General features: G+C 40.4%; 1 protein-coding gene across 9 annotated transcripts in view; it reads left to right on the forward strand.

The window, feature by feature from the left end:
- The window catches only part of LOC146647818 (receptor-type tyrosine-protein phosphatase F), a 171,736-nt gene that overhangs the window by 36,145 nt on the left and 108,938 nt on the right, over positions 1–26,653 (forward strand). For 7 of the 9 annotated variants that reach the window (XM_085388313.1, XM_085388318.1, XM_085388316.1 and 4 more), the window contains exon 1: positions 8,652–8,990. The exons of 1 other annotated variant lie outside the window; for it this stretch is intronic. The gene's annotated coding sequence lies outside the window, so the exon portion shown is untranslated. Of the gene's footprint in view, positions 1–8,651; positions 8,991–26,653 lie in introns of those variants that run through there. One more of the 9 variants, XM_085388315.1, reaches the window with a different exon arrangement.

Below are 26,653 nucleotides of genomic sequence, written 5' to 3' on the forward strand. Positions count from 1 at the left end.
GATCTGAACATTTTCTGAGCAGGAAGCCGTTTTATAGGCGAGGATGCATCAGGAAATGCTGGAGGAAATTGCATCACGGTTCACCTAACATTTCAGTTTGGGGCTGTCCGATGGGATCAGCCGCAAGGCTCAGAGCAAACTGATCAAATAGTGGACGTAGTGGCTGTACCTTTACAGTCTAACTCTAAACTATGCTGCGAATCTTAAAAGTCTGATCTGTGATCACGGTGGCATGCTGTGTTTGCCGTGTAGTAATACCCACCATGTGACCTCTGCTATGGCTTTGACCTCTGCCTAAAATATTTGAATTCAGCCTGGGGAGGTATGCTAGTACAACGTTGCTTCAGTGTTACCAGCGTGGTGTCCCACTTTATGCCATGCTGGTCCTTCAGACAGTGGGGAGCCTTGATGGAATTTAGTAACTCCAGGAATGCTGATCTCTTTGCCGCGCCCAGTGTGAACACTCTAATGCAGAAAACCCATAATAAGAATAAATCTAATTTAATTTTCGATGTGACCTATGAGGGTTCTCAAGAAAACCTCCAAAATACTGGCATTTGGTATGCAGTTAGATGATATCTCAGTCAGTAAAGCTAGTATCAAGTGGATTATGTTCATTGCAACTAATATATTTCTTTAAGGGTAACCAACATGAAATGGGATTTTCAAAATTAAAAGGGACTTGGATATAACATAAATTATCTCAAGAATAGAACATCCGAGTCTTCTGCTGTTTCAGTTAAACTCAGAAAGGTTTCAGTACCTTTTAATTTCTGTTTTGTGTTGCTGATCACGTCCTTGAAGTGCCTGGGTTTTTCCCTCATATGATCCACTGGAGTCTGAGAGAGCCGGCAGTTGCCCTGACTTGACTGTCAAAGTCCCAGAAGTCTTTGTAAGCTTAGACGTTGGGCTGACGGCACAAATATAAGTAAGACTTTTTCTGGGGATTGTTTTTTCAGCTGTATGGTTGGTACCTGTACAAATTTTCCAATGAAATATGTAAAAACCAGTCAAACATTAGTAATTGGATATGCTTGGATTTGACAAATTCTCTGTGAATTTAGGATTACCGTAGATGTGCAGGTATTTCCCCCTCGGTCTTGTGGAAAAACTCTTTCTTAGGACACTTTTTATTTCTGTGCCTGCCTCAGCCCTGCACTTAGCACTTCTACATTTAGTAAAACTCCCCCTTCAAAAGGTAAAAGTGGCACAGAGAGCTCTGAACATTTTGAAGAGAGAGGGGGGAAAAACAGTTTCCCCCTGGGGCACTTAAGCTCAGATCTTTGTCGTTATTAGCTGGCTTCTTTAGCCACGGAGTCCTCTTTATATAACGATGGAGAACAATGCCTCAAACCCATTTTGCCTGATCTGCCATGCGCTAGAAATCCCAGAGATAAGTAATAGAAGGTGTAACTCTTAAAAGGCTAAATGGAGTTGAATTGGAAGAAAGCGAAATGACTGGCTTTTTTCTCCATTAGCACACAGATTAATCCACTCATTTATTCCCTTTAAATTTATGAGGTACTGATGCTATAATAAGAAGTTTTGTATTGAATATTTCATTTCCTTAATTATTTTGGGATAGCTTTCTAGTCAGTTGAAGTCCATTTGTTACTCCATGCTATGAATTGTTAATTGAGGAGAAAAGCACTGAGATTTCCAGTAAGTTGTGGAAGGCTTAGATTAGTGTTTATCTTTGGCCAGTTATTTAGTTATACTGTTGGGTATATTTAATAGCACTAGGCATTAACTTATAGGGCCATCATCTTCTCATGCTTATCATTTAAAATTTGTAAAATATTAATCCGTCTTACTTTGAGGTCTCCTTTAAATCTAGATAAATTGTAGTTAAACAGATAAAGATACCTATTGAGTAATCTAACACTGCTGCAGTAAAAGAAAGATGCATTTAAAAATGATACTATTTTATACTAAATACAAATAAAAAAAAAAAAATTAAATTCTTTTTGCTGCTTTAAGCTGTGGAGTGATGATGTCATTTTTTCCCCCCATTTTGGTCAACAGAGGGCCCATTTTATTTTCCTTGTCAGTCAACCATTGCTGGAGAGAGCAACCCTGCATAATGCAAAATGGCCCAAGTGATGGATTACTCTTTTATTTGACAGGCTTTTCTTCGGCTGAAAGTATGTGTGTGCGTTTGCTAAGGGATCCATGCATGCTAGGTCTAAGGCTGACATGCAGAATTTGAATTACATGTAGTCATTTGCTAATATTCCAAATTTAAAAAAATGGGTACATTTAAACTATTATTAAGCAAAATTTGTTGTGTTGTCTCCTACATTGGGATACTTATTTAAATATATTTGAATTGCATTGTGGCAATTCCATTAACTAACTACCATTAACACTTCTAAAGCTATAAGCAATCAGCCCAGCATCAGCTATTCATGCAACAAGAAGATGGGTGACAAATGAAAGGGTTATTATGTTCCGCAGGGAATGTGGCTTGCTTGACGGCTGGATCACTGCAAATGAAAACATAGTTGTCCTGCGTGATCGCTTTTATCTGCGGCGAAGCATTTCTATCTTGATGGAAGCAGTCTTTTCCAGGATGACAGTCTCTCCCTACAAAAGGACACGAGGGGTCACTGATTGGTTTGACGAGCATGAAAGTGATGCAAATCATATCTTATCAGGATTATCGTGGCTCAAAATAGACCTTTAGGCAGTGACTATATAAGTAGGGAACAATGGTCTGCATATACGAGGCTTATTTTCATAGAAATCTGCTCATGTTTGTTATACTTGAGTAAATGAAACCCTATTCAACCAAAGAGGTTAAAAAAAATGTTATTACTGTGCTGTTGATTTTCCTTTCAGCTCTGGCTAAAATCCTCCTTGGGAGTTCTCAGAAATGGTGTTTGATCTCTCCAGATGTGTTTAAGAAACGTGTCAAATCAATATAAAGGCTTATCAAACCTCTTCTGTTTGTTTGTTTTTTTTTCTGTTTAATTTGTGGTTTGTTTTCTTTCATAAGTGAACACAGCCTCCTCTAACAGAGGGAATAATTTCACGTCCCCTTTCTTTTTACTCCAGCAACGGGATGTACTGTGGTGCAAAGCAAGCTTCGGGAGATTTCACTAATGAGAGCTATTAACCACGTTGACGTTGATTTGTGGTTTTGAAAGCATCCTGTTGTGTTCAAGTTGTTTTTTTCTAAATGCTATTGGCAAATTATTAGGACAATGAAATGCTTTATTTGAACAAAATTGGGTTTGTTCTCTGGAAAATTCCTTAGAAATGCGAGAAGCACATTTCGTTCTGTTTTCGTGTGGCTGAAGTCCAATGCATATTGACGCTGGACACGCACAAAGCCTAGAGTGTATTAGAAAAGCAGTTGACACTTCTCTTCGTAGCCAGTCAGGATAATCATTTTCTTGAGTGCTAGCACAGTGTGCTCTGTTTGAGGTGGAAATTTATTGAAGGAAAGCATCTGGAAGGCGTTCCTGTCAGAGACAAAGTGTAGCCTTCTCTGGTTGGGAGAGACGACTCTGTGGGGCTTTTATTAGGAGCTTCTCACTGAAAGCTTTTCAGATTTATCAAAGTCTCCTCGGCGCAGGCCATACCTGCTGCATCTGAGCTATTGCAGAGACTATTCTTTAGTACATGTTTGTGTTTGAGTTTCTATTACCCGTTTGGATGCCGGCTTACATATATATAGAAATGTTCTCTTGGAACTGGAAAAAATCTACATGATTAATTTGAAAAACTGCTGTCCAGAAATAATGGCAGTTTGTTGCATTTTGAGTAAAATGTGGAGTGAAAACCAGAGAACATTCAGGGACAGATATCTATTTCTCCATTGACAACATCTTCACAAAATTGGATGCATTGCAGAAACAGCTTGCATCTTTGCGGACAGCCTGTGAAATGTAACACTGCTGAACAGCTGGTCGCAGCACACCACAGCATTGATTTCTCCACGCTGACTTTTTCTTTATTGGAAAACAAACTAGGCTGCTTTTGCTATCACTCTCTCCACCTACACAGAAGGTGAAACATCTAACGGCATCCTGGTCTTGTAACCTTTCAGTATACTTGCAAGAATGTGATGGATGTTTGTTTCTGTGTGTGGGTGTGGGTGTAGCTTTTCTAAAAAATAAATAAATAAAAAAATGCATGTGACGGTAATCTCTGTGGAATGAACATTGATCAAAAAGACAATAAGAGGTCGGAAAATTAGACCAGTCATATAAAGGTGATAAGAGACGTGAAATAAGCCATGTATGCTTGAGTGGATGACACTGAAGGTCACCTGCTGTGATACGTTTGGATCAGTGAAGCCAGTATCTATAGCAATGATTGCCAGTTTGCCCTTTGAAGTTGCAGACATGCACTGACTTCCCTGTCTTGCATGCTGTCTGTGACCCTGTTTATATGCCTTTTCACCCACTGGAGATCATCTTAGTGCTAGAGCAGCCAGTACAACTCCTCGGGAGCAGCACTGTGCAAGAATTAGGCATGCAAGATGAAACAGTATAAATGATGCAATGTCACTCGGGCTCAGTATTGCTTCTCATATTGCATATTTCACCCGAAAGCAACTTTTCCGAGCCACCCGCTTCTTTGCTTTGCCTGCCACCCCCATACCCCCTCACCGAGTGCCATATGCAAGGAAGTCATACTCTGGAGGGCTCAAGGAGCACAAAAGGCTAGAGGGTAGAGAGGGCCACAGCTCTGTAAAGTGCCTCAATGTCGCTTCATTTCCCCATTTTAATTGGGCTATCTAAATGCATCCCCGGTTTGTCAATACCCGCCGGGGTCCCAGATAAAAATGATTTGTCTCATGCATTCGGCGGCATGCTCTGCTGTTCCCCCTTAGAGAGCTTGCCCTGCTAGTTGTCAGCAGCACAGTGTAATGGAGAGCGCTAGTTGTTTTTCAACCAGTAGTAGTAGACAAGAGGTGCATTCCTGTAGAAGTTCCACCCTTTTTTTTTTTTTCTGTACTTTGATTCTGTCACTCAGTAACAGTAAGCATATACACCCAGCGCTATGGAGACATTATAGGGCAAAGAGGCACAGAGACATATGCACAAATTCACATGAACTACATAACATGGGCCTATAGTTGTACAAGCATGTACACACGCCAGTACCCACTGAAGGTCAGCTCCATGAGACCAATCTTATCTGTGTTTTTATGTGCTCTGTGTCCTTGTCTTTTTTACACCTCCTGTTGCCATGTACCATCACTACCTCTCAGTGTTGGAGCCAGTGTTATCTGCAGACAGTCTTGAGGAAAAAATCAGGGCCAAAAGTGCGTCCTTGGTGGTGCGACTGTTAGGCAGAAGTCGCAAAAGATACATTTGTGCTGCATTTTAAAGCTAGCCATTTTGTGGTTTACTTACTCTGTGCAAGAGCTGCTTTTTATAATCCCCTGGGTGACCTCATGTATATATTAGTGTATATGTGTATGTTTGTATATATTGCTGCTACGTGCTTCCTGCAGATTTATTTTAAGTTATGATATGAACCATGTATGTAATGTAAATACCACAGCGCACTATCTGGGGGTGAATTAGCTCACAGACTAATGGCAGTAACCAAGCCTCACTAAATTGTGAACTGGACTGGGAATTCTAAACTAACAGGTGTTACCCAGCTGTGCTTATGGGCACGATGACATAGTGCTAGTCTTAAGAGCCCAGCAGCAGCAGCAGCACACTGACTTTCACAGCTCAGTGTTTACGACACAGGTCAGCATTTTTTCACTGGCATGCAGCCACAGTTCTGTCCATCAACTATTCCACTGAATGGGAAAATAAACCACATCTGTTTGGAGTGCTTTTTAAGGATTTTTAAATTTTTGTGGAGAAATTATATGTTTACATACGGCTATACATTATTTTAGACTGCAGTGTTTCAACAAATATGTCTTATTTTTGTAATGCTGTGGTCATTCATTTGCTTGGTACTCTGCTGGATCTATACCAAGAAACTTACCTCGAAGCAGAACCCTCTTAAAATGTTTTGGGAGACTTGTTAGATGGTGCAGACAGATATATTGATAAAGCCCAGGGCCAGTGTGATTCATCCCATCCTGCAGCAGCCAGTGCAGCATCCCATCAGATGAATGAAGGTACCACAGAGAAGCTGAGTTAAGATAGTTTGATTCATTGGCTCTTCACCTGCAAATAATCCTGGAGTTGCACAACAGATTTTATCCATGCATTTAAAATAAAGCCAGAAAAAAAAAAAAGCTATCTTAAAAAATAAATAAATCAAATTTACCCTAAAATGTATTAACTGAGGCTTGCAGACTGGCCTAAATCAAGGAGAGGCTGGCTCCTTCAGATTGAAGAGGTTGTCAACCCCTTTTTTTCAGCCTAATGAAATGAGCGGGGGATGGGTGGTTGTCACAATGTTATAAATTCTCTTGGTAGGGGTGCTTCCAACTCAATCCGAGCTCTTTGAAGGGGGTGGGGGGTGGGGCCAAAGATAAGTCCTAAAACAGCCTGAGCCTCAAAACCTCACTCGAGGCAACAGTTTTAATCTTGCATCTGGGCGGGGGGGTTCTTACTGCTCAGGTTCCATCTGTGTTTTGAGTTTTACATTACATTAAAATGAGATTACATTTGAAACAGTTCATGCTGTGCAGCTGACACAATACAGTAGCAAACATGACTGTAGCTTACAATTAATTTTCTCTCCCACACTGCTGTTGGGACCACCGACCAATGATCTTTACTCCTGCCTTTTACTTAAGTGTGATTTGTTCAACAGTTTCATCCCAGATTCATTTGACATTTGATGTGGCACAAGCTGTTTACACCCACAGATATACTTTTTCTCCTCTCCCCGGGGATGTGTGGGTGTAATAATTATTTTCCAGAAGGTTCTCTCAAACTCTCAAGAGAGTCTAAGAAAATACGAGGCTTCCAAAACATCCAGATTGTTCTGTTCTCCTTTTTGCAGATAGTTGTGATGTAGATTTCAGTAAGTTTCTATCCACGGTGCATGCATGATATCCCCATTTGTCTTTCAGTTCCGTTTTTTTTTTTTTTTTTTTTTCCCCAAGCCCATGCAGCTGAAATATATTTATATTTTAGTCCCTTCAAATTGAATCACTTTTTAATCAGATGACCCACATCCAATTTGTTATAAGCTAGAAAGAATGTTAAAGATAAAACAATTCTTTCTCTTGCAGAAATGTCTGTTGTGTTCTCAGATCTGCAGCCTCCAGTAAAATCAGACTGTCTTCCATTGTTAACAACAAAGAGAAATGTAGAGCACGTTGCAGTTTGCCATTTCCTCCAGTAAAGTTTAAGCCTGGAACAGATTCAACATTCTTACTCTTGGTAAAAAGCTTTATTTGTCCTTTATAGAATCTCATTGTGATTGTCTTTTGTTATGTTAGTTTATTAAAGTTACTATACTGGCACTTTCCAGAATGAAACTAGCCCACAGCAGTCCAATTCTTAAAACTTAGTTCCACTTACATTAAAATCTAAGTAATATGAATCATTTAAATATTATTGCAAAATGATGGCCTGTCTTTAAAATCTTATCCTTTCTTTGAATTCATTGAGTCATTGAACAGCATTTCCACTATATATATATATATATATATATATATATATATATATATAAATAAATAAATAAATAAATAAATAAATAAATAAATAAATAAATAAATAAATAAAAAAAAAAAAAAAAAAAAAAAAAAAAAAAAATAAATAAATAAAAAACCCCCCCCAAAAAACCCCCACATCATTATGTGGAGGGTGAAACATTGTTGAAGCGCTGTTCAATGAGTCAAGTTACAGTCCACACAGTATCATTGGGATAAATGAGCAAACCTCTCCCCAAGGTCCGGAGGCTCTGTGAGCTATTAAGGCACGGGCGTCTCGCATGGCGAAGCTCAGAGAGAGAGGGAATGTTTTTGGGGAAGAGAATGGTTGTGCTGACATCCTCTCTCGGTGCAATCCCTTGTCCTTGTAGGACAGAAGAGAAAACAGCACCAGAGGCTGACTTGGCTGTTCCTCTGAGCTCCGTCATAAATCCGACTGAACATTTCTGAACATCTGTTGTGGATGATTAGCTCCATGGCTAGCAGAGTTTGACCAGGGGGAGTGAGAACCAGTGTGTTTGCGAGTCGTGTATGTGTGTACTCGATGCCTTGCAGTTTTAAGAATGAGGGTTTTGCATATTTATCCCCCTGACACATCTTCTCCTTTTTTTCCAATATATAGAGAGAAGGAAAAAATATTCTTGTAACTGTTACGTTATCCACAAAACACATTGGCGGGCATGTATTATCACAGTCCCTGGGGAATACTTGTTTAAGTCTCAAGGTCAAACTTAGTTAACCAGTTAAGTTTCACTAATAATGGCAGGGCAGATGCTTGAGTTTCATTTCAAAGCAAGAGTGAGGGCTCATTAGCCTGTGTGAGCTTACACTGGGACAGTCTTTTCCCTGGAAGGTGATCAATAAATAAGAGCCAGATACAGTCTCTAAGCAGCGGGAGTGCATCACAATCACATATACTCCTTCCCTTCTACGTGCAGGTAAACCACAAGATGATCATTGGTCAGAGTTCAAAAAGGTAAAGCCTCCTCCCTTTTCATACTGAAATTTGACACCATGACATCACACGGTGGGTTTGGCTTCTCCCAGGCAGTCCCCGACTGCCCCTCAGTGTGTGAACAAGCTGTGACTCTGAAGGATCTCTTCCCAAGCTACTCTGCGATATAGCCACAGCTGGAAACTTATTACTGGAGAGCAAAAAGACAGTTCTTCTGGTTTAATGAAATGCTGTGAATGGAATAACTAAGCAGGAACTGGAGACGACTTTCTCTCACACAGGGTATCTCTCACTTTCAGGAATAATCTTTTCCGATACTGCTGGATTTTCTTTTGTAGGATTTGGAAACTTGCTTTCTGGAATAAGTGCCTCGCAATAAAGAGGAATAAAAAGTATTTCTTTAAAATATTTCTTTATTTAAGTGGACCTACCTTAGATACATGGGTAAGTTCGAATTTTTTGCCACATAATCAGCCTGACATGAAAAAAACAGTTTTTTAGTTCCTAAAACAAGTAAAGAGGCACAGGTGCATTTTTTTTGAAAGTGGGTGAACTGTGTAAGATGGTGTGAATTTCATTTGCCTGTGTATCCCTCTCCCAGTACCCTGGTTTTTGTTTTGGGATCTAACTTCTTGCAACTTGCTTGGTATAATAAAAGTAACAATATAAGTTGATGTGTTACACTTCAGTGGTCAGGTATTTTCTTACTACTCTTTTGTCTCCCTTACTTTTGTCCTTGCTCACTCTTGCTTGTGAAGCCAAAACAATAGTTTAACCTCGTGTTGGCTTAGCTCTATTGGCTGGCTCTCTGGCAAATTGCCTTGTCTGGTGCAAGCCCTCCCCTACGTATTCAGAGGACTTTGAAAAGAAGGGCCATAGAATGTCCCTTAGCTACCGCTGCTAAGGTTAGACACCCTGCAGCTCTACTGCATTAGGCCTACGCTGAGGCTAAACAACCTGCTTTTTCAGTTGTCTATATCTCCCTGGGCAATCTCGAGGGTAAAATTTCAGGAACAAGAATTTCAGTTAGAAGTTGGCTACGAAAGGCTTTGAAATCCCAGATAATTGCAGAGGAGAACTTCTGAAAGTCACAAAATGTGATTTGTGGAAAATGGTTGAGTCTTGGTTGCCACAAAGCATATGCTGTAATGGGTGTTTCTTTGTGTGTCTTCAAATTTTGCTTTTCCTATAATTGTGAAGTACACCGTTATGAGTAAATCTGCAGGACTCTTTTTGATCCCGTTTAACCAGCTCTAAATGTTCCCTTCAGATGCAGTTGTGTGATAAATCTTTCAACTGAGAAAGTTTTTGACCGAGTTTTTTAATCTTGGCCACAGAAAATGTGGCAGTTGTTACTCAGTAACTCTGGAGCACAAAAGGAGGGTTGATGTCAGTGGGAAAATCTTTTACTTTGACCTTTTCCATCAAAGCTGTCTTAAGCTTTCAAAAAACACAGCCAAGACAGCATGTTTGTTTCATTTTGTTTGGCCTTTGAAAGGGCCAGACGTCCCCATAAGTCTGCTCTGCTGTAATGGGAACTTTGTGCTATTTGTACCAAAAATCGGTTGTTGTTTTTTTTTTCTTTTTTGTTCAGTGTGGAATCTACCTCTGTTAGTGCTGATCTCAAGTGGTTCCCTTAGACTTACTTGAAAAAAAAAAAAAGATGGTTCAGTTTGGTTCAAAATGTCCACTCAGCAGCTCTGTAGTGTCACAAAAATGACAAACTGTCAACTGTGGTCATTTGTTGAAACAGAGCGACCCTTGTCCACCTCTTGGGTGATCTGTAAGTCGATGTCCTTCACCTCCGCCGGGCAGGCCGTCCTCTTTTGCGACTGTGCCTCAGCCCCCTCATCAGCACTAACGTTCCAGAGAAACATTAAGTGATGTCCTGAGGAAATAACTGCAGCCATTTGTGTACCACTGCTCTTTTATTAAATTCCCAGACCAAACATGGCCTATATAATATGCTTTGCTCAAAAGGGTGTCTTGGTTGAAGTCTTTCCTTCTGAATAAATTACCCTGTGAGTAGAGCTGGGCGATAGAACGATAACGATATGTATCGCGATATAACTTTTACTCGATAGAGAAATTAAGCTATCGCGATAGACCTCGCCGCTCTTGTCCTCAAAAAATAAAAATAAAAAAAAGGTCAGCCAATCCAAATTAAGTAGCGCAGAGCCGAACCAATCACAGCCGCAGCGTCACGTCGCGTGACTTGTTACGTACAGCACAAGTGCCAAGCCGCACGTGTGTTTGTTTGGGAAGCAGCCAGCGCGTAATGGAGGAAATGAGTGTGCCGACTAGAAAAATCAACCGAGCGTGACCGAAGAGAAAACAGATGATGGTTCCAATGCCGGAGAGATTGTCAAACGGAAGAGCCAAAGAAGTTCCGTAGTGTGAAGGTATTTCGGCTATTTCAAGTCTGACAAAAATAGAGTAGCGTGCACTGTAAATTGTGCCGAAAGCAAGTCTGGAAATACAATAAACTGGTGCATGCGTCACACTGCGCCATGTTATTGTTTCGGTGAAATGAATTTCTACAATACTGTTACTGTTAATTCTACTCTCTGCAGTGTTTAAATGCTTACATATACACACAGTTACTGTCCCTCCACACTTACGACTCGGTTCTGCTTCTATGCCCCAGCTTTGTTTACTTTTTCCCACCGAGGCTTCTAGACTTCTGATTGGCCAACATTTAGGCACGGTTAGGAATCTAGCGCCACCTGCTGCTTTGGCATGTTCATAGCAGCGTTTTCCTTCATTTCTGCCTTTATGTGTGGACGGGATTATTTTTTAAAACGAAAATGGAAAATCTCCGTTTTCAAAAATACCCGTGTACGTGTGGACGTAGCCTCAGTCTCTGACTGGAAGCGCTAATTCGTCATTCGGCTTTTGTCAGACTAAAGTAACTGTTAAAACTGTTTGAAAAGCTCAGCTATACAACAAGGAGAGATTGAGAATTTCCTTTTAGTTCTCAGTTTATTTGATATTGACAAAAGTTAGTCAGTTTTGTCTGTTCTTCTGTAAAACAAACTAAGATTTATTTTTAGAATTAATATTTTGTTTCTAAGTGGAATTGACAATTTAGTAGTCTGTTTCGTTTGTCCTATTTTGAAACTTAAACGCTTTAGCGGCTGCCTTTTGTGTAGTTTGCAATATTTGCCTTTATTTATCTGAAAAAGTCTCATGTTCCTTAAGTACATCTACCCTGTTGAACTTATTATGGGAAATAAATATTTAAATAAAAACAAGCTGCTGATTATTTCACATTTTACTTGTGAGCAACGGCACATTTAAATCTTACAAATATAGTTATTTGGCTTATATCGTGATAGATATCGTTATCGCCTGAAATGAAAAAAACATATCGTGATATGAAAAAATCTCATATCGCCCAGCTCTACCTGTGAGGAACAGTCAGTCACTCAATCTCTCTCCCTAACAGATTCCTCAAAAGTAATTATGGGCTGAGCATATGGATTTTTCCATAGAACTTGATTTCTCATCATTGGTGGATTGGGTGATGTGTAATGACTTGTTAACGCATGACAGATTTGCTTAATCACTCTCATGCCTGTTGGGACAAGAAAGAAGTTGCTTACAATCACAGATCAATCTCTGTGAAGGCGGCTGTGTCAGTGGAGCAAGACATTTGCCGCGACACATACTGTAAATAGAAAACACAGAAGGGTTTGTTGGGTTGTTCAAGTTCAAAGCTTTGATGCTGATGCTTAAACAAATTCTTTGGTCTCAGACTTTAAAATCTTGGCAGAGGCGAGGGGGGTGTTCATTCGTTGGGTGTCAGCAATTGTTGCCCGACGCTGACAAGGTCATAGGTAGTTGTTTTATGTTGACGAGGCCCAATTCTCAATACTAAATACACATGTTTACACAGTTAACATGTTTATGAGTGTGACAGATACATCCCGCATAACGTGCGATGTCAATCAGCGTCCACTGCCTGTGTGATGTGCTAGCTGTGCTGATAGTCACTTTGTGCTTTTATTTGTGACACTTCCTTCTTGCAGACAGCGACTTATTCGTTGTGACAGGTGCTGAGGAGAAGGTTTCGAAAAAAAGGCCCTTCTTTACCACTAAAATCACCAGTGTTTTGACAAGAATGCTTTTCTCAGCTGCCCCAAGCAGAGAGCTCATTTGATCGAAGTAGGTCTTTGCGTATCCTTTGACATCCGCGCACACGTTGAGGTTTTGACACGAGATCATATCCGAGACAGGTTTATTTTAGGGATGGCATTGTTATTTTTGTTGTAAGTAAGTAAGCGATGAATGGAAATAGTCCTGTTTAAAACAAACAAACAAACAAACAAACAAACACTACATCCGTTAAAGAGTAGCTTTCGGTCATTGTTAAAAGTGAACTGAAGCGAATCTGGGCGCTCGGAGCGTAGATTACATTCTTGTCTTTCCTCCCCTTCATTCCTTTTCCGCGCTCCTGTTTACATTAAATATTTTATTCTGCATTTTAAATGTATCTTTTATGGCCTGTTACAGCTTACCATCAGAGGTCTGTTTTGTGCTCATAGCCTTGCACCTTTCATTTAAACCTTGGCTTTTTGCATTACAGCCATGGGTTTCTCAACGGGAACACAAATCCGCTTTGTCAGAGAGGACATTTTCCCCCTTGCACAAAACTCATTTCAATTCCACATCATCCCATTACGCCTCCACATTGATTGAAACAGCCTCCATTTCCAGGGGTAGCTGCATTTTTCTGTAGTCTGCATGTATGACAAGGCCAAAGCTCACGCTTGTATATGTGCACTATGCGACGGCGCAGGTCCGAAACGTCCAGTGACCATGGCAAATAGAAATTCTGTAATGCATTAAACTATTTTCTGAAAGTGGAGAAAGCTAGAGATCACTGTTGTCTCTGTTGCATGATTGTATTCATGCACTAAACTGTTATGTCACTCAGTTATTCCATGGCACACTGATACTGATCTTATTGCTGAGGTAGTGTCTTTCACTGGAGTAAAACAAGGTCAGATTTCTTCCTCTTGGACGACCATTAAAGGGAAATGAACTTTGCAGCTTTACCTTCCTCTTCATTATGGCGGGATAACTGTGATGCTTAACTGCACAAACAAAAAAAAAATGTAGGCTTAATTTATTCTGTGCTTGGTTCAGGAAGTATAATCATGTGGCTGATTTATCCCTGGGCCTCCACCAGCACCTTTGTTTGCTCAGCCTCCCAATTTCTTCTAATGCCTTGCTGTGCTTAAACCCGACATTCTGCTTCATTACTTTATCAGCCCTCCTGTCACTTCTTTTATCAGCCCACGCGTGTCACTTCTAATGAAATAACGAGTCTTCACACTCTTGGCTACTCATACACGGATTTGGACATGCTTGCGTTGGAGAGCACAGAATGTGTGTTTTGTGGTGGGATGCGTTCAAGATCAAACATTTAGTTTTTGTTCATCTTGTGGCTCAATCCTCAAACACAGGTAATAACTTTTCCTCCTGCAGAACTCTTGGGTCCCAGGCTTGTTTTGGGAAGATGGATGGAGATTCATTTGGCTTCATTATAACGCCTGACTTATTTATAGCCTGCCTGCGCAGCGCCTCTTGGCCCACTGTGGCCCGGTAAGGATGCTGGAGGCTGCGGCATTGATGAAACATTCCTGTGTCCAGGGGGTATTCTCTGAGGAGAGCACTGCTTGTTTAAGGGAGGGTGATAATACAAGAACCATGGGCAATGCCACTGAAATCTTAATTCCACCAGCCCTGCCTAGCTACAGCATTCCTACTTAAAAGCTTTTCCTCTAGACTTGCGCTGTGGGGTGTTGGGCTTGGTTGTGATGCCACAAAGCCCAACATCATGAAAGCATGCGATGTGGTCTTGTCTTGTTCTGTGAAGGTAGTTTCCATAACAAACAACTGAAGGGAAAGCTTGCTTAAAAATATTGAACCCCTAAAACACACTTGTATATTCCGCCTATGCACAATTTGGAGTTCCACAGCACCAATCCCAAAACCTTTATCTGGATCTCCCCCTTTAGCCTTAGAGATTACTGCTTCACAACCCTGGAGCAGGGATGCTGTCTGCCTGGTAATTTGATGGCTAATCCCCTGCCTCCTCCCTACAAATCTCTTCCCTGATAAAGGGGTTGCCTCTACATTAGTAAACATGGGAGACTTGGCCGCTTTGGCTGACTGTTAGACAAGAGGACTGGTTGAGGAAGGGGGAAGTATATGGATAACCAGTGAGGAAAGCCCCTTTGCATTTTGTGCGATGAAATTAAATTCAAATATATGCCAAGTTGACTATTTATACCAGAGAAAGGACTTTAAACTTGCTGTTAGAGCGATCTGTTTCTTGCATGAGGTAAATAATGCATAACACATTTTGTACTTGTTGGTCAAAGTCTTATAAAAATGATCCCTCTGGTTCAGTATCTCTTGAGCTTTGTGGTTTTAATGGTTTGACGGGGAGCTGTGAAAATGTTGTGCTTTATAGAGCGATTCCATAAAAGTCATTGTTAATGCACATTCATTAGCTTTTTGACCCGAATATGTTATTCCAATGCTACTGCCACGACTAGACACGATGGCTCACTTAAAAGGAATTCGCTTTCTCAGATCTTACTTCACAGTATTACGGTGGCCTGTATGGACTCGGTACGTGACCGAGCATTACTGATTGCAGACTCAAGTGTTTCATTTGGTTTTAGCCTACATCCCCTGCATCATTTCTGGTTCCCGGCTCACTGTTTATCTCCTGTGATGGTGCATCAACAAAACGCTAAGCCTGGGAATCAAAGCTGACGCCTTCAGCCTAAACATGCTCAGCCAAGTTTAACAGGACTTGGCAAGATAGCATTTAACCAGTCTACGGGATGACCTCATCATGGCGACTGCAACATTGGCTGTGATGGCTTTTCATTTGCTGACCTGACAGAAGCACTTTAGGCGTCAGGGTGGATCTGTTGAGATGACTGACAGGACCTGTCCCTGCACGTCTTCTTGTACGCGGAACGTCCTGGTGTTCGGTTTAATCGTTGTCACAGAGTGAGATGACATGTCAGCAGAAATTTGGTGAGATCTCTGTTTTGAGCACTTTGCAAACAGTCTGAAATCACATCTAAACAGAGTGACTTCAGTAAAGGTCCCACATTGCATGTCTTTTTTGTTTTTTACGAACCCAAGATGTCTTTGAGCAGCATGTATGTGTATTAGTGACTATAAAGATTGGTTAGACCGTGAGTGAGGTTTACTTGGTTTTTTAGCTTTTTTTTGTGTTTTTTCGTCTATAAATGGCAATAAATCTGTGGCATGTTATGTTCTACTTCACTTTTCTTCCTGTTCTTTGTGCTGCTGTAACATGTGAAACCACAAATGAAAGTCTGTCTATGTCAACTTTAGAACAGTTTACTGCATTGGATGTATTTGTAAGTTTGCACTGAATCTCTGAAGAAGCCCTTGTCTAATTATTATTTTATGAAGTGGATTCTTACCGAACAATTTGATTAGTCATTAAAATCGTCTGACTCATAGTCAGCCTGGATTTTCTCTAACTGGATGCGTCGATGAGGTCTGTAATCACACTGTGTGTACTGTGTGTGTGTTTTGTGTCAACGTCTTGTTAGTGAAGCTACAGAACAGTGACTCTACACTGGCGGTAATTGATAGTCTACGGGCTGTCTCAGCTGCAGGTAAATCCTATCTGTGTGGAAGGGGGTGGGGTAGAGGAGAGAGTATAAATAAGTCTTCCAAGGACTAAGGATTTCAGTATAACTAGAGGCAAAGGGTGATGGTTGAAGAAGTGTTTAATATGGTAGAGGTTTTCCTTTGCAGACACTTAAAATTCTTTCCAGGATAGCACAGGCTTGAATTTACATTTCAGCTTTATTTCCCCGTGTTTCACAATATGTAATACCCCATGTTGTCTTTCTTTTGCATTTATTCCTTAAACTAGTGCATAAACACAAAGTGCATGTGCTTAAGTGTGGCTTTTTCCTCCTTTGAAACGCTTCCATCAGACTGGCAGTGAAAATGATTTTTGTGCTTTACCCAGAGAGATGGACCGTAGAGAGAAAGCAAGATAGAGCAAGAAGGGGCCGAGGGCCAGAGAGATTGGTCCCAGAGAGAGATTCATAGGTAGTAATGAGGACGTTGGTGAAGTGCAGGTCGTCGTGTTGTGGCTCTGGCCTGTCAGTATAATGGACCTTACTAGTCAGCTGGCGATCGAATGTACTGCTCACGACCTCGGCCGCCTGTTGTTCTTCACTCTTCCTGTCCGTCAACCTGCCACCCAGAGATGGAGGACGAAGCAGAATCTTTTCCCAGACGACAGATGCCGTGTCCAGATACTTTCTCATTACCTGAAAGGTGGCCTGAGGAGAGGAAGGCAGGTCTACCTCCAAACTTCCATCTAACACAATCTGAGCAGATAGCCAAGTACTATTTTAATTAATTATTACTATTGTAATTCATTTATTTTTTGCCTGTGGCTAGTAAGCACCAATCAGAATTCAGTTGGTTTGGGACTACAACTAATCATCTACTTTTATTATTATTTTTAATAACAAAAAATTCGGCTAAAAAAAAAGCCCAGCAAAGAACCCTAATCTTATGAGCTAAATCAAGTTAATTTGTTGTTTCTTGTTAAAGCACGTACAGCATTTAACTGATGTTTATATTTGATATTAATAACTTTCTGGTATTGTAAAATTTGGTTTTGTCTACCCTGACACTTGTCGATATCTCATGTTCATATCATGTAGAAGAATATGTTAGATTAGAAACTTATTGGCAGACATGCCGAGTTAGTTTAGAGCCTACATCTTCCTAATTGATAGCTCTAGAGCATAGTTACTTCCTGCTAGCATTATCCTCATTTGATGAACATTGTCCAAGCTGAGAGTCCCTGCTTCTCTTGCCCTTTATCGAATGGCCTCTGTCTATTCCACACTCATCTCTTTTACATTTTAAATCCTCCGGCCTCTGGAGAGCGATGGGGATATATGGTTCCATCTGCTCCAGCAGACTGGCTCGTGGCTGAGACAGAGAGAAAGAGACAGAGAAGAAGGCATGGTCAGGGAGAGAGAGGAGGAAGCAGGGGGATGGAGAAACGGAGACTGACAGAAAGACAGAACAGCTTATTAGAATCTGCCTCTTTTCACTCGTTAGACAGTAGCTGAGAGGATAGCCGCCTGGAATCCAAGGCAGGACACAAGTTGGACCAGGACCTTGAGGGATTTTGTTTTTTCCACATTTGCAATTGCAGCTAACCCAAGTTAAATCTGCCCAGTCTTAACTGTTTCAGGTTGGCCATGAGTCTTAGCTTTCCTTTGTGTAACACCTGGAGTTTTTGTTTCAGGGTAGAGCTCAGAATAGCATTCGTTTGTGTTCTTGTTTGTGCACCTGGTATAAATGCCTGATTGTATACAAGGTGCTTTTCCCACTATGCCTCGAGTTAGTCTAACCATTCTTTGTGTCAACACAGGGTTTGTTCTTCTGTACCTCAGACCGCAGTGGATTGTTTTCCCTTTTACTCCTACATGCCCTAATGTAGGGATAGATAATAAGTTATGTCAATGCACAGTTTCATCTGTGAGTTTTACCTTTGAGAACACAAAAGCCCATTCAGTAGGCTATTGTATAAAAAAGGACATTCTGTGTCATAAAATAAATACAGTCTACAGCTGCGCACCCTCACGTCTGTGTTTAGCGGTTGATTTTCAAAGGTGTTATTGTGGCTGACTTAGCAGTTCCTTCGAGGTAGATCTGCATAAACAGATGTAGTGAGATAAGGAGCTGCTTGCAAGATCGCAACAAGATAAACATTCACTCCTTCATTTATGAATGACCACTTTTTCTTAATAGTCATCGGTAGAAGTCTGGTGAATATGTGCAATCAAAAGTTAGGGTGTGCAATATAGATATACCTCTCAATAAAAAAAAAACAGTGTAATTAAGTTCTAGACACATCAAAGAATTTTATTAATTTTATGAAAAATTGCAAATCCAATAGTCTCTGAAGTCCTGCATTATTTTCTTTTTATAGGATACACTAAAGTAAGGGAAGAAGCTTCGTAAATTATCTGCCAGTCTCATTATATACATCCTCATACACCCCAACCTTACTAAGCATTGTGGCAAACAATAACCAGTTGCTGTGCTGTCATCGAACACTAAGGCCACAGCTTCTTTCTCATGTCGGCCTCTGGAGGGTCCATGCCAGCCAAAGAACTTCACTCACAGCGCTTTACAGTTACTAATCTGGGCTGACACCAAGCTGATTTACAATACCCCCTACCCCAAACAGTGACTGACTAGAGGTAATTGATTTAGAACAGTGCAGACACCCGCTGAATAGTATGAAATCCTCATACACTATACAAAGCTTGCTCCCATATTCCCACCTTAGTGCCAAATGTAAAAAAATAAAAAATATATGCATTTAAAACTAAACTTCTTACAATATTTCCTTTTTGGAAAATTTCTGCTGTTTCTGGACACTGCAGTCTGTCCACATTATATCCATGGATGAGCTGAACCTGAACAACTGCCTCTTGTTTGGCCAGTTATTGATCTATGGAGCTCTATATTTACCAGTCTTTGGGTGCACATGCCTTCACTCTGTCTTTTGCTGACGGAGACGAGGCTTTCTGCCCAGGAGGTGGGGGATTGAAGTCCTCTGCGTGGTGCGAAGGGGTGGAGGAGTGGGGGGTCCATGCCTTCTGTGCTGCCTGCCTAGTCATTTTATGGCACCATCTGTCCACAAGCTAACTGTCAAGTAGTGACGTCTTAGCTCATCTTTCTTGCCCGACAGTGCGAATTTTCTTTTGATATATATGTGCACATCTGCTGTTGAGAATGTGTCTCAGTTTATATTGCTAATTTAATGTTTGGCTATTTGCACAGAAGCAATTAATTATTCACTAATTCATTTCTAGACATCACTAAAATAAATACTAAACAAAAAGAAATCTTAAAACCTATTTAAATCTCTCAGCTAGGGCAAGGTTGTGGGCTTTATACACTATTAGAGACCCTGAAGTAAATAGAAAGCTTTGCTTTTACCATGCTCAGTTTTTAGGCCCCCACTTTGAGCAATTCTAGCTTGGCCTAAATAACATTAAGATTTTATGTTCAGTTGAAGTTGGAAGCTTATTCCCTTGGCCAATTACATTTAAACTCAATATTTAACATTGGTTGACATTTAATCCATGCCTTGGGTTATTTAAAATCTTGACTTTATTCTAAGAATATGATATGTCAGATAAATAGCTTTAGAATTATTTATGTCACCTTTTATTTAATAAATTGCATTCCTCGGGTGTCAGAAGTTAACATACATCCTATGCTTATTTGGTAGCATTGTCTTTAAATTATTTAACATGGGTCAAATGATTTGATTATTCTGCAACAAGCTTTTCACAAATAACTCTGGAATTTTGCCTCATTCCTCCTAACATAGCTGATATAGACGAGCGAGGTTTGTAGGCCTCTTTTTTGCACACACTTTTGAAGCGTTATCCACAAATCTATGTTGGACTTCAGCACCTCTACTTTCTAAGAGAAAGAAGAGGCAGCCTGGCCCCATGGATGTTATACTTGCATGCTGTTTGTACACATGAACTTTGTGCCTTTTTAGTTTGATTATTTTTTTGCTTTTTTTTTTGGTCTTGTGTATTTAATTTTGTCAGAAGCTTTGGAACACATAACTTTTGTTAACGTTTTAGTTTTTCCAATACTTTTTCTAAACTTCTAACCATCCAAAGTTGTGCACCAGATTCAGTCAATTTAATGTAGGGGTTAGTACATTTGCCTAACATGTGAAAGAGCTCCAGTTCAAAACTGGGAAAAAGCACAGATCCATGGAACTGTTTGCTTCAAGCGTAAAATCTGTGCCAAATCAGAACATGCCGATTCATCCGCTGCGACGAGCCCTTGCGAATAAGGGAGCATCTGAAGGAAGCTTAAAACTGAGAAAAATCTGGCTGAAATTGTTGGAAAAACCTTCTGCTTATAGTAGTTTTCTCCAAAAACTGTAGCTTACTATGAGAGAATCTCTAAAATTCACATTGAATTTTCCATACAAGGCTTGTAGAGTTAAGAAACGGCCTTTAGATGACAGAGTGACACATTTTTTTTGTAATTCACCTTCTTACTTGAATGTTGGACTGTAGTTTTTAAAGTGAGCTGGTTTAAATGGGTGCTAAGGAAGGAAAAACTTGCTATTTAATGCACTTGATTGGTTCATGTACATGCAGCATTTCTTTTATTTGATGAATGTATGTTTTACATTGAGCCTGCCTTTTGATTTATTGCAGACCCCTTTGGCCAGCAAGCACTTTGTTGTGTAAGCTATTTTCTCTTTGCTGTGCTGCTCCACAACGCCAATAATCCTTGTTCAATAAATTCAAATGGAAGTGACACTTTGGTATGTCTTCTCTACTATGTGTAGTACATATCATTGTAATTCATTCCCAGATTGATTTGCAGTTGAAAAGATTGGTAGCCCAACAGAGCCGATTGTAAATCCACACTCGGAAATTTATGGAAGTGTCTGAATTTTTGTTAAATGTTCATATAATCAGGCCAAATTACAGATGATAGTGTATCATATGGGAAAAGCCAATATGCAGTGGTGTTTGTATTCTGCTGAGAGGCAAGTTGCCGCTTGCGTTAGACAATAACAGTAGCGTGATGCATCACGTCTGCCCCTCATGCGTCACAAATGACGCCAAAACGCATCATGGAGACTGTGCGTAAATGTCGACTTAAAATTTACACATCTCCTATATTGCCTCATTATTAAATGGTGGTAAATAAACTTCTAGACAGAAAGATACCTTGATTTATTACACATGCTTTCATTGTAGGTCAGCACAATCAGTGCGCCATCGTTTCTATTGCTCAACTTAAGTGCACAAGTCTGTTGTAGGTGTCTTTTAGTCTTGTAATCTTGAGCTCTGCAATAATGTGTTAACAATTAACTTTGTGGTATCAGCTTGTAAACAGAATGGCTGTAAAATTCGATAGGTCACAGGACATTACCCTTTGTTAGGGGGAATTTCAGTGCAGTCTTGTTGCAGCTCTGTAAAAAGGACGTGCACCATCAAGTCTGTAGACACAGCAAGGCTTTTCGAGTCAGAGGGAAAACCTAATTTGGTTACTTTGCACTTTCATTTTACAATATGGTGCTCACCATCTTGAGTAATTCTCACAGGTGTTGTGATATTGTGTTCACTGCTGAGGTTTAAAAAAAAAAAAAAAGGGAGTGTGAGCCTTCTAGGGCATGGAAAACTAATCAACGGCCAAAACACCGCTGTTGAAATTCAGCTTGTAACTGTGTTTATGGAGCCTTTGCAGGTTACGCCAACACAAACCTCTTTGGTCTGGGTTTATCAGCCCCAGAGACGGCCGTGATTAGCTCCCCACGCTGCTAGCCATATATCTCAGCTGTCCCACCTCCCAGCGTTCAGGATGACCCATTAAATAGAGACGGAGAAATAGAGAACATGAGTAGGAGGGTTAGAGACATTGGAGAGCAGAAATGCTACCTGTAGTTAGCGTAATAGTAGTGTTTACTCAGGCTGCGGGCTCTCTCTGTGTGCAGCTGCATTGTCTGTCTGCCAACTGACATTTCTGTATGGGTGGCCACACCCTTGCCACACACATTCACAGGGACTAATAACTAATAATAACCTAAATGACAAGGTTATGACAAGGTGGACGACAAACAAGGCGACCGGGATAGGTGTCTGTTAAGTGTCTATATTCCCCTTCCTTTTGAGCTCACTCAAAGCTCTTTTGTCCTCTACAGTTTACTATTTTAGATATTACCCTGCCATTGTTTCTTTGTTAATTACATCACTAAACCGCTTACTCTTCTGCCTATTGTATCGTATGTAGCTCCACAGACACTTAAGGCTCAAAAAGCTTCCATAAGAAGTAAGTCACTGTATGCCCTGTTGAATGGGAGCATTATATTTAGGCTCATTTCTGCTTCATCAGTTCAATAACTGATTCTTCTCTTTCATGTTCCCTTTGTGTTTCACCAAACTGCCATTCCTGCAGAATCACTTCCCTATAGGATGCGTGGTCTTGGCACTTTGACAAATTGGAGAGAACCACAGTCGCACCATAAATTGTTTCACGTAGCTGCGGGCCTCCGAATCATTACTTACATCTCAAACTATGTGGAGTAAATTTTAAAAAAAAGAAAGAAAGAAAAAGTCTGGGTTTGTTGAGAATTTCTGCACTTTAACAGCAGTTTGCTAGTCTAGGAAATTTGAGACTGGAATTTATTAGTCCTGGCCTCCCCTTAGTTTATTAAAATGTGTGTGTGTGTGTGTGTGTGTGTGTGTGTGTGTGTGTGTGTGTGTGTGTGTGTGTGTGTGTGTGTTACAAGTGATAATGAGGTGGAGGACACAAACAAATCTATGGCTTTGCCGCATTTATTATTTCCCTGTATCTGGACACCTTGTCATGGGTGGTTTGCTAATTGTGTTTCCATAAACTTGCCTACAGTAGAAATTCTGTTCATTATAAACGGCTTTAACTTGACAGCGGAGTATGTTTGGTTTAAACCAATATATATATGTATATAAGTAGGAAATGTCAAACCAAATATTGTTAGCTAGAAAATTAATCTTGACTAGAGATGGACCGATCCGATATTACGTATCGGTATCGGTCCGATACTGACCTAAATGACTGGATCGGATATCGGAGAAAAATAAAAAATGTAATCCGATCCATTAAATATCACGAAAGCACCTCACAAAACTTGCAACACGCCGTAACTCACCTCAGAACGTTAGCATGTCGGAGCAGTATGCATCACGTGATAGAGCGGCTGTGGCATGCGGGACCTGTGGTCTGGATAGCATGTGGAGCTTCGCTAGCAACCTGGCATTTCATCTCCGACAAAGTTATCCCGAGAGAAGTAAAGCAAGTGTGTAAGTCCATCTCTGAATGTTTGTAAAGCATTCCTGCGTTAAGCTTAACGAGCGACTGCCTCTCGCTCTCCGGCTGCTACTTCAATCGTGAAACTGCTTAAATGATCAGCTGATCGGCTTTTCTGTCGCGAGTCCGTCTTTGTTTTTGGCCCACTTTGCACCAGAAAGAGGAAACCAGCGGCTGAACAACAGCAGCACGTTTAAGCTTGATAAGCTGTTGTTAGAATTTATTTAATATTACTTTCTACACCAGGATCTTTTTCTATGTAGCTGACGCTGGTAACTGTGCAGGGGCGGATCTAGCAAAGTTTAGCCAGGGGGGCCGATAGGGCATTAACTGGGAAAAGGGGGCACAAAGACATACTTTTCTTTCTTATTCTCATTTAAAATGTCTAGCTTTTAATAAATAATTATCTGACACACAAAGTTTTAATTTGATGTAAAATGAATAGAAGTCAATTACTGTATATAGTGACTATTAAGTCTAATATATATACCCTAGTAAGCTATACTACTTTTTCCTTTGGGAAGGTACCATCTGTGCAGTCTGCAATTTTGTTGAAGAAAGATGTTGAATCTATTTAATATTTCTTGAAAAATAATTGATTTCTGTGCATTTTTTTTCACACTTCATCAAATTAAGGTTGATTACGTCGATTAAGCATCATGAGGTGGCGCGTGAGGGGTGGTTCCCTATTTTTTTTATTTATTTATTTTTGTTGTTGCTGGGAGTTGGAACCCTATTAGTTAGGTTGCTTAATATTTACGCTAAGTACTCTTTAAAATACCAGAATAGGGAGGATGGTGTAGGTCTAAGTTTATTAGATTGATCAGTATTGCTGAACTATGAAATATTTTTTTTGTATACAGGTATAACAGAATAGCTTTAGTGTAGTTGTTGTTTTAAACTTGAGTATGAACTTGCAGACTTGCAAAATGCAGCAAGATATTTTAAAAAACAGTTTTGTTGATTAAAAAACACTATATCGGATTCATATCGGTATCGGCAGATATCCAAATTTATGATATCGGTATCGGACATAAAAAAGTGGTATCGTGCCATCTCTAATCTTGACAGATGTAAAATATGCAGAACTTCGATGCATGTTTTCACATTGTAATTCATGAAGAATCAGCTTTGTTTGTGCACTTCATTTTCAAACTGGATTAATTGTTGTTGCTGTAAAACAGTTTATCTCCTGAATTTAGCAGACTAATTATTGTGAACATTAATTATCGTCTCTCAGCTGAAATGATCTGGACGATCAGTTAAGCAGTAAATATGCACTGGTTACTTTGTCACTCTTTCGCGCACACAAATCAGGCTTTGGGGTGAAATCATTAGCGAGACAGAAGGATTCATATACAGTTGCACGGGGGCAGACAGCCACCCCTAAACGTTTCTACTGTTTTTCTCGCGCTCTCCCACGTCCTCGCAAACAATGCCCCCTTGTGTGCCGAGCCACTTGCTCAGATTTCGAATCACACTGCACCCTTTCCACTTTGGTGCCCTGTCCTCCTCTCGTTTGCACTGCTGCCAGAACACAAATGGACACAGTGGCAAGTGTTGTCCCGTAGTATTCGTGTGCAGCAGGGAGGGACCAGGCTACACTGGGATAAATAAGTAGGTAAATAAATAAAGAATAAACCTCGCTCTAGGAATTTGTCTTATTGAAGATGAAAAGCATCTGCCTCTCTCTGGCATCTGCTGTGAAAGATATCCCTCCACCGCTAAGGGTTTGGAGCACGGCAAGTAGCCAGCTCTATCAGCCTCGCTCTTTCTCTACCCACCAACGTGAACCAGCGCAGCACTGGTGTACACAGAAACGAACGTCAAAACAAATTTGTCGGCCAACAAACTTTTTTCTTTTTTTCTTTTTGCAAAGCTAACTTGAGGTATTAGCTTGAAATAAAAACGGGTTCTAAATGTCTTTAATACCAGTTACAGAGTGGTGGTGTGATCCAGTTCTTTGGCACCCCAAGCCGAGTGTTTGTGTATCTTTTTCTTCCCCACACTGCAACAGCTTTAACACAGCGACAATAAACCGCTTTCTCATTACCAGTTAAGGTGAAAGGCGCAGAGGGAGGCTTCTTTTTTAAATTATTTTGCCACAGGGGTTTTAAATGATTTCCGCTGCACTTGTGGGTATTCTCCAAAACTCTGCGTGCAGGGAGGAGTATAATACAGTTTGATACGATCACAGCTTGAACTTTCACTGACGATAGATGATGTCGACTGTACACGGTGTTTGGAAATTCCTTAGACGCCAAGTTTGTTAAGAATAAAAAAAAAAAGATTGGCTTTGCAGACATAAAAGCCTAGAGGAACATTCCTTTAAGTGACAAACGGTGATAAAGAGCTAGCTGTCAGTGATGGCTGTCTGCTACTGTGGCCAGGTGAGGCATGAGCAGGGACTCGCGTGCATTCCTTCACATAGTTTTAACTCGGTCGTGCCTGCTTTTTTGTTTGCCCAGTGACATGTCAAAGGAGGTGAAAGCAGATCTCAGATAAAGAAAAATAACTTTATCTAATAGCTATTGTATAGACTGTTTTCAGCTGCCTTGTTTAACAAAGAGGGCGGTCGAAGAGTTGCCCGTTGTGTGCATTTTTTTATTTATTTTTTTATTTGTTTCTACCCGCATTGAAACAGCCACATGAGTAATGGGCTGCTCAACACCTCCACAGGATTAGAGCCCACAGCATTAAGAGTTTTTTTTCCTCCACGAGATACTGGAGGCATTGTGTTCCTGATGCTCTAACGTATTTAGCTAAACTGAATAGACTGGAGCTGACTGGCCACCCAGCAAGCCTCAGGATATTCCACTTTGTGAGCGCTTTGTCTTTTAACACATATCAGCAAACGGCACTGTGTAGCCACCGCAGTGAACTGAGCAGTGAGACTGAACAAGACCGACTTAGATTTTGGGGTTTTCTGTTCAGTTCTTCTTGTAGAAGCTTTGTACAGAATCATCACCAGGCTGCTCTCTTTAAGACAAAAGTGATTTAGTCAAACTTTCAGAACTTTTCTCATTTAAATTCAGTTTTTTTAAGTCCTCTGGAGATTCTGCTTTAATTCCATCAAAAGAGAGATATCTATCTATACCATATTGTGCTCTCTTTTACAGCATTATGATTACTCATCGCAGATGGCCATGGGCAAGGGAGTA

Source organism: Rhamphochromis longiceps, linkage group LG18 (assembly GCF_057381845.1).
Source record: "Rhamphochromis longiceps isolate RC_006_pf linkage group LG18, R_longiceps_female_GT1.1, whole genome shotgun sequence".
Lineage (NCBI taxonomy): Eukaryota > Metazoa > Chordata > Actinopteri > Cichliformes > Cichlidae > Rhamphochromis > Rhamphochromis longiceps.